The sequence below is a fragment of the Chenopodium album genome, chromosome 8, assembly GCF_948465745.1.
Source record: "Chenopodium album chromosome 8, dcCheAlbu1.1, whole genome shotgun sequence".
Taxonomy (NCBI): Eukaryota; Viridiplantae; Streptophyta; class Magnoliopsida; order Caryophyllales; family Amaranthaceae; genus Chenopodium; species Chenopodium album.
Genome location: NC_137841.1, coordinates 54,657,510 through 54,672,776, shown reverse-complemented (window position 1 = coordinate 54,672,776; position 15,267 = coordinate 54,657,510).

Below are 15,267 nucleotides of genomic sequence, written 5' to 3'. Positions count from 1 at the left end.
AATAGGACATCTGCCGCGCCCCGAGCCGCAGGCGCGGGTGGCAGTGCCGCGGGCGCGGGTTTTGGCCAGCTTGCCCGCAAAGTTAGTTATGGGTTCTGTACCCGTTTCTGTGCGCCTGCGGAGTCTTTGTGGAGAGGGCGCAGCCGATAAGTTTTTCTTCTTTGTCTATATATACTCTTGTAAATCCTTTTGAGGGGCCAACTGTGAAATAATATTTCATTTTCTTAGTTTCTAGAGAGATAAACTAGAGAGAAGTTAGAGAGAAAGTAGAGATTGTAATCTTTGGATTTGAATTGTAATTCAACATTGTTTCTTCAATCAAGTTTGTGATTCTTCTTCATATCTATCAAAGTTTGTAATATTTATTTCCTTTGAATTTACTTCAATTGCAATTTACTTTTATGCTTGAATGTTTGGTTTGGATTTTTATTTAGTTTTGAGAATTTTTTTATTGATTGTATTTCCTTTTGATCTAGTTCGAAATGAATGTGTTTGTGATTAAATTTGTTTTAGCTTTAGATTTCACCATGATTAGTGATTAGATTAGTTGCTAGGGAGAAGGGGAATCATGCTTGATTGATGGTTATTGTTAGTTGATGATCCTTGATTGATTGATTGTTGCAATTAAATTGGTTGACATAGTTGTGCATGTGATTAATTAGACTAGGAGTGATCAACCTATAAGATTAATCTAGATTGCATTGCGAATTCCAATGACACGAACAATTGATTTTGGAATTGTTTTAATTGATTGAATTTGATTGTCATTCTCCTTGTTAATCGTTCATAGTGAACCCTAGTTTGGTTTATAGGAGGTAAACTTTGAATTCCTTTGATTGCAACTATTGTTTGTCCCTTGCAATGTTTGAATGAATTGGGTGATCTATCAATTAGCATGATTGTTAAGCTTGCATGTGGAACCTATATCCCTAGTGTTTAGTAATTTGATTGAATTCTCGATTCTTGTTATCCTAGTTACCATACTCAACCATTGACAATTCTTCGATTTAGCTTAACATTAGACTATAACATGGCTTCGATTCATTCCTTTGGGTTCGACCCCTAGCTTGCCTCTATACTCATATAAGGTTTGTTAAGCGTTTACAAATTTAGTTTGACTTAGGGAGAATTATATGACGACCTAGTTCCAACCCTTGTCACTAGATGAAGTGGAATATACATACTTGCCTAGAGAAGAAAACCAGTTTGCCGACGCGCTGGCTAAATTAGCATCAATGGTGCGAATTTCAACAGACACAATCAGAATTCCATTGACCATAGAAAGAAGATATGAGCCGGTTTATGTTCACGCACTTGATGATGAACAAGAAGCACAAGAAGAAGATGAAGAGCCATGGTATACATATATCCTTGATTACGTGACGAAGAGAGAATACCCTCCTAATACTGATAAAAAGGCACGTTGTGCTTTGAGGCTTCTGGCCTCACAATATGTGCTCATCAGGGGAGAACTCCACAAAAAGGACCGCTCAAGGGATAAATCTCTTATGCATAGCGAAGGTTGAAGCGCACAAAACCATGGAAAACCTTCACGCCGGAATATGTGGAACGCATATGAATGCTAAAATGGTAGTCCAAAAGATTTAACGGCAAGGTTATTATTGGACTACCATGGAGAGAGACTGTCACGAATACGTCAAGAAATGTATGAAGTGTCAAGTCTACGCAAATTTGCAGCACGTTCCACCTTCGCTGCCCTACACATATACTTCTCCATGGCCTTCCTCTACTTGGGGTATCGACATTGGAAAGATAATGCCACTAGGGCAAGGGGGACATGAGTACATCCTTGTAGCAATCGACTACTTCACCAAGTGGGTCAAAGCTATCTCATATGCTAAGCTAACAACAAAACATGTAGCTTAATTCATTCAGAAAAATATCATATGCCTCTATGGGGTACCTCATGAGATGATCAGTGATAATGGAACTCATTTCCAAGCCGAGTGCACAGAATTATTAAAGAAATATCATATCAAGCATCACAGATCGTCACCCTACAGACCATAAACAAATGGTGCGGTTGAATCGGCCAACATGAATGTGAAAACTATCATCGAAAAGATGACAGAAAATTACAAGGATTGGCCAAGTAAGCTAAATTTTGCCCTTTGGGGTTATCGAACTTCTGTTCGTACATCAACGGGGGCTACCCCTTTCTCTTTGGTCTATGAAGTTGAAGGTGTACAACCAATAAAGCTTGAAATCCCTTCTCTACGAATTGCTTTGGAAAGTCAATTAGATGAAGTCGACTGGATTAGAGCGAGATATGATGAACTAGTCTTACTTGACGAAAAACGCTTAATAGCTTTGCATCATGTCCAAACCTACCAACAGCGTATGGCACGACATTTCAATAAAAAAGTCAAGACTAGGAACATCAAGGAAGGCGACTTGGTACTTAAGGCACTTCGCAAAAATGTGTTAGACCCAAGAGGAAAATTTAGACCAAACTGGTCAGGCCCGTACATCGTCAAGTCTATTTTGTCGGGTGGAGCAGCACAATTGGTAGACATGGATGGCAACGGTTTCCATAATTTTACCAATTTGGATCAACTCAAGAAATTTTATGCCTAGTTGCATGGGTTCATGACCCGATAGAGCTACGTTTGGCCTGATTCCTTTTTAAGGATACGTAGGCATCCCATCAAGGGGGGCCCGACCACTTTAAAAAATAAAACCCCTCCTTCTTCGACCAAGCATGGAGCTAAAACCAAGAAAATCCCACAATAGCAGCCACCGCGCCACTTCAGCATCCACTCTGGCACGACAAAAAAAAAACGCCGCGCCACGTAAAACTTTACCATGCCACGACAAATGTCACCATGTCAAGCTAATTCACACCGTGACACCGGTGGAATTCGCATCTGCAAAATACAACTGACAGGCCTCGCGTCATGTCATTTAACAAAATGACGCGGCAAATTTTTCCGTGGCACGACATGACGGGATTTTGGAAATTATGTTAATATTTTTCGAATATTTTATTCGACGCTTGTTATTATTCTTTCATTGCGTCCGACTTCTTGACTCGGATAATAAAGCAAAAAAAAAGTCATTGTAATTTTTATTCAAGGCAAAAATAAATATGCTATTATTATTGAAATAAATGTGACTACAATTATTGGCATCATGCGCCTTATTTAAAAATTAAAATTTAAATCATATAAGCAAAGCAATATTGGTCTAATCTTTCTTTACTTTCGAAGCTTTATCCTTTTTTTCAACTAGGTCGGCCTTCACGATTAATGTGTCTTTTGTAGCCCGAACCGTCACACCTCTAGTTGAACTTTCACCTCTTTCACCTTTCTTATAGTCCTTAGGTTGTTTCTCTCTATACACTATCTTTTCTTTACCTTTTCCTTTCACATAATTCTTCTTTTTAGGCATTATAGGAGTCTCAAACTCAATTCCTTGTGTTCTCGGACCCAGACGATCTTTAGGAGGCGCCTTTTTACTTCCAAGACGTCCCTTCACATCAAAGTTGCGTGATCCGACTCGATCCTTTCTACTTCGAGGATTCAACCATGCCTTGTATGCACTAGACAAGGGAGGAGGAGCTTGGTTACTCACAGAAACGGTCCACAAAGGCCTTCCAATCCAATAAGTCTCGTACTTGTGAACATTACTTTCATGCAACGATACTTCACGAGGACTATCGTTCTAGCGTGGAACTACTTGTTCAAGTCCATATTGTCGCATCAATCGGGAAGGACAATAAAAATTCAACTTTGAAATACTAGGAACGCGACAATACGGAGTATCATTCGTGCCAACCATCCTAGTAAGCCTCCACCAAGGCACCACCCACCAAATGGAAAATTCTCTCTTTGCAAAGAACACCTTCCAATCATCATATGACATGTTTGCAGAGTAATTCTTCTTCCTACGGAATAGATCGTTGGGACCATATTTTCAATATCGTCAGGGGCTTCAAAAAGTTCTAAATTCTCCATCAACCAAATCTCCATAAAAACAAGAAAACAAAAAAAAAATCAGTCGAAAAAAAAAGTGCAGAAAAGCACCGTGACATGGCAGAATGCACCATGTCACGACAACCATATACCGTGACACGGTGCCTGGTATGTGTCACGGGGGCTGATCAAAGCACGTTTTTACCTGCAATAGCACTAGAGAACCCTTCCTGATGGCTTTCTGGTCAGATTTTGCTTTGTCAAGGCCACATAAAGTTTCTCTAAGGCAAGTAGGCATAGAGGATCTTCCAGATTCAACATGTTCAAGCACTGACGCTAAACAAGCATGTCGTACCCTACCGTTTGCAAATAAAAGCTTGCTCAACATGCAAAAAATATAAGCCCTTCTACGGTATACATGATAAGACTCAGAGACAGGACGATTGAAATACAAATTTGCAAGCTTTTCTAGATCTACTTCATTACCACACACAATTTTATTTAAATCTGGATATGTCAGATTCAGATGATGTTCAAAATCTTGGTAATAATATTCACGTAGGGTAGGCATTGCAATGAGATTTTTAGTAGGATAGCCAAAGATGGCACCGAATTCCTCGGGCAGGGGACAGATTTCATCATAATCAAACTTGAAACAATGAGTTTCAAGACTCCAATAATCTAAGGTTGCCCTCAAAAATCATGTTCAATTGCTACATGCCTGAATGCTAATAAGCCTTTGACATGAAACAATTCCAGCTCTCTTTTGTCTGCATTGGTCAAAGAATAGGAGACAAACTCAAAGCAGGACCTATCCAGCTGGTACAAGGAGTGGTATCCCTACTTAACCCCATAGCTCCAGTTAAAGACAAACTCAAAGCAGGACCTGTCCAGCCGGTAAACGGCGTAGGCTGACTCCAAGATGTAGGAAGCGTCGATGGAGGCATCGTCCCAAATAACGAAACTGAAAATAAGCCCTGCACCGGTGGAGGCAACGCCCTAGATAATGGAACTAAGTATAAACCTTGGTCCACGGGGGTAATGACTGGCTTAAACTCAGGCTGTGAAGACTGGAATGGCTGGAAAGATGAAGGCTGCTGCCACTGACCCTGAAAGTACTGGAATGGCCGAGAAGACTGAGGCTGCTGCCATTGAGCCTTCTAAAATGGCTGAGAAGGCTGAGGTTTCCGTTGAGTCCCGAAAATGGCTGAGAAGTCGAAGGCTGCTGCCACTGAGACTGAGAATGTCGACGAACCTTAGGAGACCGTCTGCGGTGACTAGGCTCCTCCTCGTCCGAGTCTCTATGCCTCGAGCGCGAACGAGACCTTTGTCGCCTTCGTCGCTCCTGAAAGACACAATGAAAAGATGTCAATAGAGCAAGATTAAACAAATGGTATATATGGGGAAAACAAGTGAATATACCTCGAGAACATCGCCAGAACCACTCCGACAACTCGCACCACGTCGTAGCTTGATGACACAGTACTTCAGAGCGTCAACCAACTTCATAAACCCCATCATGTCTGAGTGCGTAGGCTGAAAAAAAAAATCAGTAACAAGCAATACTAAAAAGGATGAATAATATGGCTCAAACTCATCAGGCAGAGATTTGTGTGCCTGTCTTACACCCTCCGGTGCGTCAGCAATATGATCCTCAACAATACCGATCGACCTTGTGTAAAGGATAGACTGAGGCGGGACCTCAACATTCCCCCTACGACGAGCAATAGTCTAAAACATGATTAAATAATCAGGTTATTCGACGGTTTAAATAGAGACTAACAAACTAAAATTCTCAAAGAAAATCATACCTCAGGAAGACAGGGCGGAGGAGCCAAGGAAGGAAGAAAACCCTGTAAATAATCACCCTCCATACACACGAGCTCCTGCCAAGGAAATGTATAGCGCTCCCCCCTGTTCAACAATGCCCCAAGAAAACGTGAATCCAGCATCGACTCCGGTGGAGGCAAAGGCACCACAAAATGGTCATCGCTGTGCTGACGAACAACGCGCTCCCTAAGATACCAAACAAAGCGTGCTGTACCAACGAAAACAGTACGACACGCCGAAAGCTCCAAGGCCTCGGGAAGATCGGTCATCCCTACCCAAGGCCGATACTAGATCTCAACAGCAACCTGAAAATCATGAAAAGTTGTAATAAATGCCGAAGAATAACATCAAAGTAGAGAATAACATATTGTGAAATCGATTCTTACACCAACAAAAAAGGTGCCTCGCCGCAGCAGCCCGCGTAGTGTAGATACGGACTCCACTCGTGACTCGCCTCAGTCACGCCAGCTTGCTCCAATAGGGAAATCATGGACCGCTCCGCAATGTCGTCAAGGGGCCGATCCCGGAAAGTACTCATAGAACCACAGCTGCATCGAAAGTAATCTCTAAGCACATGAGTTAAACTGGTTAAAACAAGACAAAGAAGAAGAAAGATCGTCACCTCTACAACTTTCCATAAATCGTAGACAGCAATAGGGGCCTGGTCATTTAGCTGCCTGCAGCCATGATGCAGCGACGAGAGTAAATCAGCATATCCAATGCTAGTGCAACTATACGGTCCTGACCAGAGAAGGTAGGTAGAAAACGAGCGCACGTAAATTCCTATCATGAGAAAGAGTCCCGGAAATGAGAATCAAGATAAAGATCTGCACTCGCTGCTCAGGTGTCGTCTTAGCTATGTCAAAGCCATGGGCAAGAACATAAGCCAACTCTGATCACCCACTCCTAGGACCACCTCGAGGCACTGACCGAGTCCTGATATGCTGAACGACAAGACCTAACAAATCTGCTACCTTAGCCACCCCCCAAGTGAGGTCAGGAATCTGCTGTACAACCTGCTCGGTGAAACGTAAGCCGCTGATCATGCTGAAATCCAGAGGGGTCACTGTTATCTCCCCCCAAGAAAAGTGGAAAGTGTTGGTAGTATCCCAAAAATACTCCAACAACGCACGAACAATTGTCGAACCACAACCCTGAGGGCTGCGAAATCCTACGACCGCTGAATAGAAATCTCCTAAACTAGCAGACTCCCACAAGGAATTAGTGACAGGATCTCTCGTGATAATCCTGTATAGCCGGGGAATCAAATCTCTAGCTCTTGATCTATGATGGCGAAGCATGCCATCGACTACGCTGGTAAGTGGACGGTGAGAAATATGGTTCTCACGACAGAAAACCAACTCGTCTGGTGTCCACAGGGGTGGAGTCCACCTACCCCTACCCGTAGAAGGGCAAGGCTTAGTCTCTAAGGCATCGTCGTCCATGCCCTCAAGAACTGTAGGAGTGTCCTCTCGAAAAGCCTCGCGCCGCCCACGAGTAGAAATGTCGGATCCCGTTGTCTAGGCATGCTAGTACATTCAAACAAAAATAAAATCTAAATACTTAGCATCATTTCCTAAGTTATTTAGTTACTTATTCAAAAATGGCTTAACGGCTACCTCAAGTTGTATTTTCTGTTATACGCAAAATTTTTACCTCATGGCTAAAAATTAGCAAAACAATAGAATTATTTTCTAGTACTTAGTTTCTCCATGATGAACTAATACTATAGTTCTCCTAAATTGCAAGATACTATGTTCTCCATGATAATATAGTACATACACATAACATAGCATGTTTTGAAATTGCACAAAAACAATAGATCAACACATCATGGCATATTTTACAAGATCTACAACCAATATATCACCATCTCAAGTGCAAAGAAATAACATGAACAACAAGAACACCATTTCACACAAGTAGTACCAAAAAATGGTGATTTACTTGTTTCTTCATCAAATCACACAAATTTGGTCTCAAATTGCTCACAAACAAACATACATTCATATATAAACTAATTCAAGGGAAGAAATTTGACATAGAAGCTCAAAATCAAAAACCCCCAATTTGATTTTTTAGGGTTTCAAGCAAAGATGGCATTTATGGCAAAATTTGAGACAAAAAAGCAAAGAAAACTTACATGGATCCTTGTAAGAATTAGAAATTGAGGAAGATAGCAAGAAATTTGAGTGAATTTGGTGAAGAATTGAGCTTGGAAAGCTCAAAAAACCGCAAAACGCAGTAGCAGAACCAATGCAACATGGTAGTTCAAGCCGTGACACGGTATCGCTGTCCGTGTCACGGCGACTCTCTAACGGCAGCGGTGACCCTCATACAGCAGCAGTGAGAAACATCAGTGAAATTGAAACAAAAAAAGCGAAGCAAAACGACCGTGACGCGATTACAGACGCCGCGACACGGTGGAGCTGTTTGTGCGCCGGTGATGAAATGCCGTGGCGCGGTTTTATGTGTAATTAAAAATAAAAAAAATGGAGAAGTGACAAGGGAATAAACGCGTCGTCAATTGTCTATCCCTCGATCAAATACAATTTATACAACCTAAACAAACCTAATACGAGTATAAGGCAAGCATAGGGGTCGAACCACAGAGAACGGTAAACACCACCAAATGTTATCGACAATTAAGCTAGTTCGGAATAGGGGATAAATAAACTAAAGTCTAAAAAATACTAAAACAAGAAATAAAACATTAAGGCACCAAGGGAAATGGGTAGGTGAAGTTGACGCTTGACCATACAATAACAAAGTAGCATATCAATGGTAAACTAAACATACATGAATATCGAAGTAAAGGGTCCAATCTAGCCGCCTTCCGGGGTTAATTGGCTTCTCCTAACATAGCCTCTATGTTTCCACATTAGAACCATATACTAGGAGGTACTATTAAATAACAATCGATAGTAATGAATCTCAACTAAGTCAACTTCCGTTACTTGTTAGTAAAGACTCATCTTTGATCAACTAACAATGTGCACTTGCAAGAAAGACCAAAGAATATCAAGCATGCAAAGACTTTAATCACCATTAACATAACCCCAACATTAAAAGCATGAACAATTAGCAACTACACCATCCCCACACCCTTGGCTAGATGACTACTCACAAATCATGTTGAAAACAATATCAATCATCAAATCAATAAGCATCAACATGATTAATAAGCAAAGAAGAAAAATAAAAGCAAATAAACAAAATCAAGAACAAAGGTAAAGAAAGAGAGTAAGAAATTGCTCATTAATTGAAGATGAAGGTCTACAAAGGATTGAACAAGCTCCTTCTTCAAAATCCAAGTTCATTAATGAAGAAAACCTCACTTTTTCTCTCTACCAATGAAGACTAACCCTAACCTAACCTAAACCTAGAGATAGAAGCTCTCCTAAAACTAATTAGAGAGTAGAATAATAGCTATTGAATGTTTTTTTCTAATTACCCCAAAATTGGGTATTTATACTAAGCTAATAAAACTAGGAAAAATAGAAAAATAAAAGAAGGAAATAAAATAAAGAAAGAAAAGGAAATAAAAAGAAAATAAAAGAGAAAAGAAAACAAAAGAGAAAAGAAATAAGAAAAGGAAAAGGAAAAGAAATAAAAATAAAAGAAAAAGAAAAATAATAAAAAAAACCAAAATCCCAAAAACAATTAGACGTTTTTTATTTCTTCTTCTCCTTCACATTGGCTGCTTCAAGCTGAACTTCATTGAAGGTCATCTTATCACCACCGTTCATCAACCATCATCATCAAATCGAGGCCGTTCGATCCTCATTAAAAGCCATGTGTATAGCTCGTGAAATGGTTCGATCGAACCGGGGTTGGTGCGGCCGAACTACGGGGTTGGTTCGGTCGAACCATGGGTATGTTCGACCACTCCTCTTCGAATAACAAAACCCACAAAGTCTCTGACTCGAAGTTCGATCGAACCACAAACGGTATGCTCGAACTTGATTAATTTCCTATTTGCTCTGATTTGTGATGCAATGGTGGGCGATTTGGTTTCTTAATTGCAGAAGTTGAGGAGATGCGGCAGGGGCTGTGTGCGTGAGGGAGCAGGGGAGTTCATTGGTGGCTGTTGCGAGGTGAGGGTGGCTGTAAATTGGTGGTTGAAGGTTGGACTGGTGGCGTTGCGGGGTGATTGCTGGAGGTATGGTTGTTGTTGTGGCTGTTGGTGGTGTTGCGGGCTGCTCTGGTTTTGGGGTTAGGGCTGCACGTGAAGGTGGTGCTTGCGGGGTTGATTGTTGCGCTGCTGGTGGTGTCAAGGGAAGGTGGTCAGGTGGTGTATTGGTTGCGGCAGCTGTGCGCGAAGGTGGTGTGTGGTTTGTGGCTGGTGTTGCTGTGCGCGAAGGTAGTGTGTGGTGTTTGGTTGTTGCTGTGTAGTGGTGTTGGTGGCAGAATTGAGGTGTGGCAGCAGGTGAGTACGACTGTGGGGCTGTTGTGGTGTTAGTGTGGTGGAGGATAAGGGAGGGGTGTGGTGAAGGATAGGGGGCAGCATCTAAAGGCAGCACAGCACAGTTTGCTTGGCTCAAAATTTGTGCCTCGAACCTCGGACTTCGAACTTGATTTGAACATGGAAATCGAGCGTCAACCCGAACACACCTACAACCAAAAACCAAACATGAGGGGAGAATCGGGACAAAGAATAAAATAAAATAAAATGAAACTAAACAAAGGACGAAATAAAACAAAACCACGACAAATAAAATAAAATAAATAAAATAGAAATAAATAAAATAAAATAGAAAATAAGAGACATAAAACTAAACTAATAAAAATAAAACAAAACTATACAAGCAAATAAAGTAAAATAAAATACAAAAATAAACTAAAGCTAATAAAATAAAAAAAAAAGCTAAAACGCTCCAACACTACCAAATAAACAAGAAACTTTATTAAAGAGAAAACAAGAGAAAGAAAGGGAAAATAAGATAAAATAAACACGAAAATGACTCTAAAACTACTCCCTAAGAGTGACATAAATGTCACTCATCAAATTCCCCCAAGCTAAACCTTTGCTCGTCCTCGAGCAAAGCTAAGGCAAAAGAGAACAAGATGGAATTATTAAAGGCAAAAGAAACAAAATAGAAACAAAGAGAAAGAAAGTACACTAACTCACTGTCGTAGGAATCACGGATGCATTTAGCGTATGCATCAAGCCCTTTAAACCCTTATGTCGCCAAAGAGGACGAGTAAGCTCTCGTGAGGGTTTCCTAAGAGGTTTAACCCACAACTCTTGGCAACACATAACATTCAAGGCAAAGGTGAAATCAAGAAAACTCGAGTTTTGATATTTCAAACCAAACACAAACAATGGGCTAAATGCACAAGAATACAATCCTTTCTAGACATTAAAGGTAGCCAAGCAAAAGAATAGCTAAGGTTGATGCACACATAAAGCATGCAAAGGGTAGAGAACTTAGAGGGACTTACACTCCTCCTTATCTCCGACCAAACTCCCGCATCCTCACTAGTTTTGCATCCACTTTTAAGGTGATATCTCGAGATTCCTCGAAGGAATAGGAAGAAATAATCAATGAAAAACATTTAGGCTACCCGACATCTTGGCATTGATAGCTCGCTCAATAGGCTTGGCTTGATTACCCTCCATCGGTAGTAACTAAACCTCACTAAGGTCAAAAGGTCTTAAAAGGGTTGAAACGTTTAGGCTAGGGTAAAGGGTGTGGAAATAAATTTGGAAATTGGTGGTAAACTTAGAAGTTAAGCAAGGTTGATCATTCCTCAATTCAAACTCAATAAACTACCAACTTTCAAATCAAAGATTCTAGCAACTCCTCCCCCAAGCTTATTCTTTTTCAACCAAACAACAAATATTTTTGTATTTTCTCAATATTTTCTTCTTCTTTTTTTTCATTTCTTTTTATTCTTTGCTCTCGCCTCTTTTAACTTTGAGCGGCTTTTTCTTTCATTTCCTTTATTTTCTTCTCATTTACTCAAACCATTCAACATGACAAAAATAATCTCAAGTACCAAAATTTGAGTTTTTCACTTCTTTTTCATTCTTTTTCTCACTTTCATTAACCAAAAATACAAATCAAGTCCCAAGAATGCTTCACAAAAACTAATAAAGGTGAAAATAAAGCAAAGGTCCATTGGTTTGTAATGTGGTTATGCCAAAGAAGGGAAAATGGCTCAAATTGGGTTACTAAATGAGCAAATGAAAAAGAAAAATAAAATAATAGAAAATAATAAAACAAAACAAAAATCCTAATTGCCTTCGTCTTCCCCTAGGTTGGTTCGGTCTCGATCTTGGGTAGATTAAGCCAAATTCTCGATATAAGCTAGCAATGCCAAGGATCCAAACGCCACACATGCAAGAAATGTAGAAGGCTAGAACAAAATAGACACATCCTCACAAAAATGACGGTAGTGGAGTAGCAAAAATCACCTTTAAAGCTTCAACTAGCTAGAGAGCGACAACCATCTTACCACAAACCAAGTGAGCTAAGGTCTCATAGCCCTTAAGTTCTAATACCTTGGCAATGTTTATTTGTTCTATCTTTTGATAGTCGTCATGTTGACATGTTTCCCTAAGCTTGGAAAATTATATTTTGTTGAGTATGGAGTATGTGATGAGCTTATGATTTTCCCTTTCAGATTGAAAAGAAAATTTAGAATTATTGTTGTTAATTCAAGTGTTTGTTTAGCTTATCTTTGAACTAGAATTGTGTATAATTGCCTGAGGACTAGTGTTTTATTTTTTTCTTATTGAAGGTCTAGGAGTGATCGGTTTTTTCTCCATGCTTGAGAACAAAAGTAAAAGGTATGGTTTAACAAGGACTAATAAGGTTGTACAAATCTATATATTGTGGACTCCACATGCGGTAAGAATAAAAATTAAGTTTCTATGTCTACTATGTTGATTTTATATCATGTGAATTTTTTCTATGTGGAGGTAGCCTTATAGTTCAGTTTGTTATGCTGCTAAAGTGTTATTAACCCAAGTTGTTAGTTGTCTTTCCTTAAAACTTTGACAAGAATCAGGTTTTATTATCACAAAGTGTGTGATGCCGGGGGGGGTTCTAAATTTGAAGTTTCTCTGTAAAGTACGTTTCATATCGTATTTGTAACCAGTATGTAAATGTTTAGGTGATGCATATGTTGGACTATGAGCTATGTGTGTAAGTCTATGTGACTTAGATACGACGAATCATGTATGTGAAGTTTCTCAAATACAATTTTTATCATGTGTTAATCTATTAGCCTTGGTTGATCATGTGGTTGCTTTTGTCTCTTAAGCTTTGGTCTAACCAGTGTAATTGATGAAAGAATCAACTAAGGTAAGTATAATGGTTAAAGATTAAACTAGCTGAGTTTCGTCTTGTGTTCACTTTCTTGTTTGATTTCTTGGTATTCTAGTAATGGTTGATAGAAATCCGGAACCATATGAATAGACCATGATAAATGTTACTTGAACTAGTTTTGAAGAGAAGAAGCATGTTAACTTGAAAGTAAGCCCTTGTTGAGTTTTATGTGCTTGAGGTTTATGTCTTGCCTTGCCATGATATGTCCTTCCGTTGTAAGTGTCTTTCAAGGACATTGAAGGGTGTTTGTTTACATTGAAAGGAGGTTAAGGGTAAGATATTGTATTTTCACTGTATACATGTAAGTTTGGTAATGACCAATTTTGTTACTCGCTTGTATTATGAGTTTGTTTGTTTTGCAGTAAGGTTGTGTAAGCTTCCGAGCATGATTGACTAATAATCATGGGGTTTAATAGTGATACAATCATATGAGACAACACAAGTATAAGGTATAACCTTCATATATTAAATTAACTTTTGCAGTTAATGTGGTGAGTGGACCTAGACAAGTCATGTGGGGGGTCAAGTGTACGTACCTAAACCATATCAAATGTTTTTTTCATTCTTGGCATGCTAGTGTATTGATGTAATGCATGGGTGTGTTTATTATGATAAGCATTGATGTTAGTCAGATGCTTGCTTAATCATATGTTGTCGATCACTCATGTATTGGTTAATTGAGATTGAAGGTCTTAATTTTTATCTATGCCAAGATGAAAGTACGAGATAATGAGATAAGTGGTGAGATTCTGGAAGGTAATACCATTGAATCAACCAAGTATGTATTGAACTCATTCTCACTATGTGGAGAATTTAATATGGTGAATATGTTAATCATATTAAAACCAGAGGTGTTAGGTGTGGATTAGCTATGATGTTTCATCCAATATGCTAATGATTTGAAAGTTAATTGGTTTAAAAAATTATTCTTGACATGATGTAGCTTTACAAAAAGAATTTTATTAGTTCACTTAATTTGTCTATATAGCATTGTCCAATCGTTGCTGGAGTTGAAGCAATGCAGGGGACAAAAGTTAAGTAAACAATAAAGATTATGATTGTCCAGCCACTGTAAGTTTATACAGGTTGATGTTTGTACTCTGTTTTAATTTGAGTTATTTACAAAGCAACAGTGTGACACACTATCCAGTATGAAGCAATGATTATTTCTAGGGATGATAAGTGTCAAGAATATAGTTATTGCAAAATAAACTCTAGAATTTTTGTCCATTGTGGGGGTAAGTTGATCCTCATGTTCTCTACATCATTTTCACAAGTGTCTTTGTGTGTTTTTCTAGGAACTATGAAGGTAGTGACAAATTAAGACAAGTCTTGTGAAAATGGTACTCTTGTTAGAGTATGTAAAAGCAGGAAAGAACCAAGCAGTTCCTTACAAAAGTATGGAGCACAAATAAGTGCTTGATTGTCTGAGGGAATGTGTTTAAAATCCCATGTGGTGTTTCATTCTAGTGACGAAGTGTTAGATAATAAGTTTACACTATTGAGGTATCAAATTCTGTAACCCTCTAATTTTTATGGTTATGAGATGCCTTGCAAGACATGCTTCTTGATATTAACAGGTTGAGTCCTAGTGCTCTTAATGTGTCCATGGCCCAGGTTGGGTGGTCACTGGTCAGGTGAGACATCTTACATAGATGCACCGATGTGCTTTTAACATTGAACTTTAGTTTTTATTGAGTTTTGAGCCTAGTTTTGGTTGACTCGTAGTTATTTTACACTGTTGGTGTATGTTGAATCTAACTATTTTGAGTGGATTTGACCAGGTGATTCAGAGATAGGCTGATTGTGGCTCTTAATGTAATTAGTCCAGATATTCTTTGAGTAGGGAGAGGTGGTGATTCTTAAATTACCTAGAATCACTAGCCCAGTTACTCCTAGAGTAGGAGTGATAATGACGCCGACGTAGAGGATAAGCATACTTAATACCTATATCCCGTTAATCAAGAGTGAGGAGTGATGGTGGTCTGAAGTGATCTGAGACTTCATAAGTAGGGAATGTGAGAGGTACCGAAGAGATGAGGTTGGATTTAGCCCTTAATGCTACACCTAGTCTATGACTCGATGAGTAGGATAGATGCACCGAAATGTTGAAAGAGGATGAGCTAAATCGTTCTTAATGTTGAAACTTCGATGCATGAATAGTA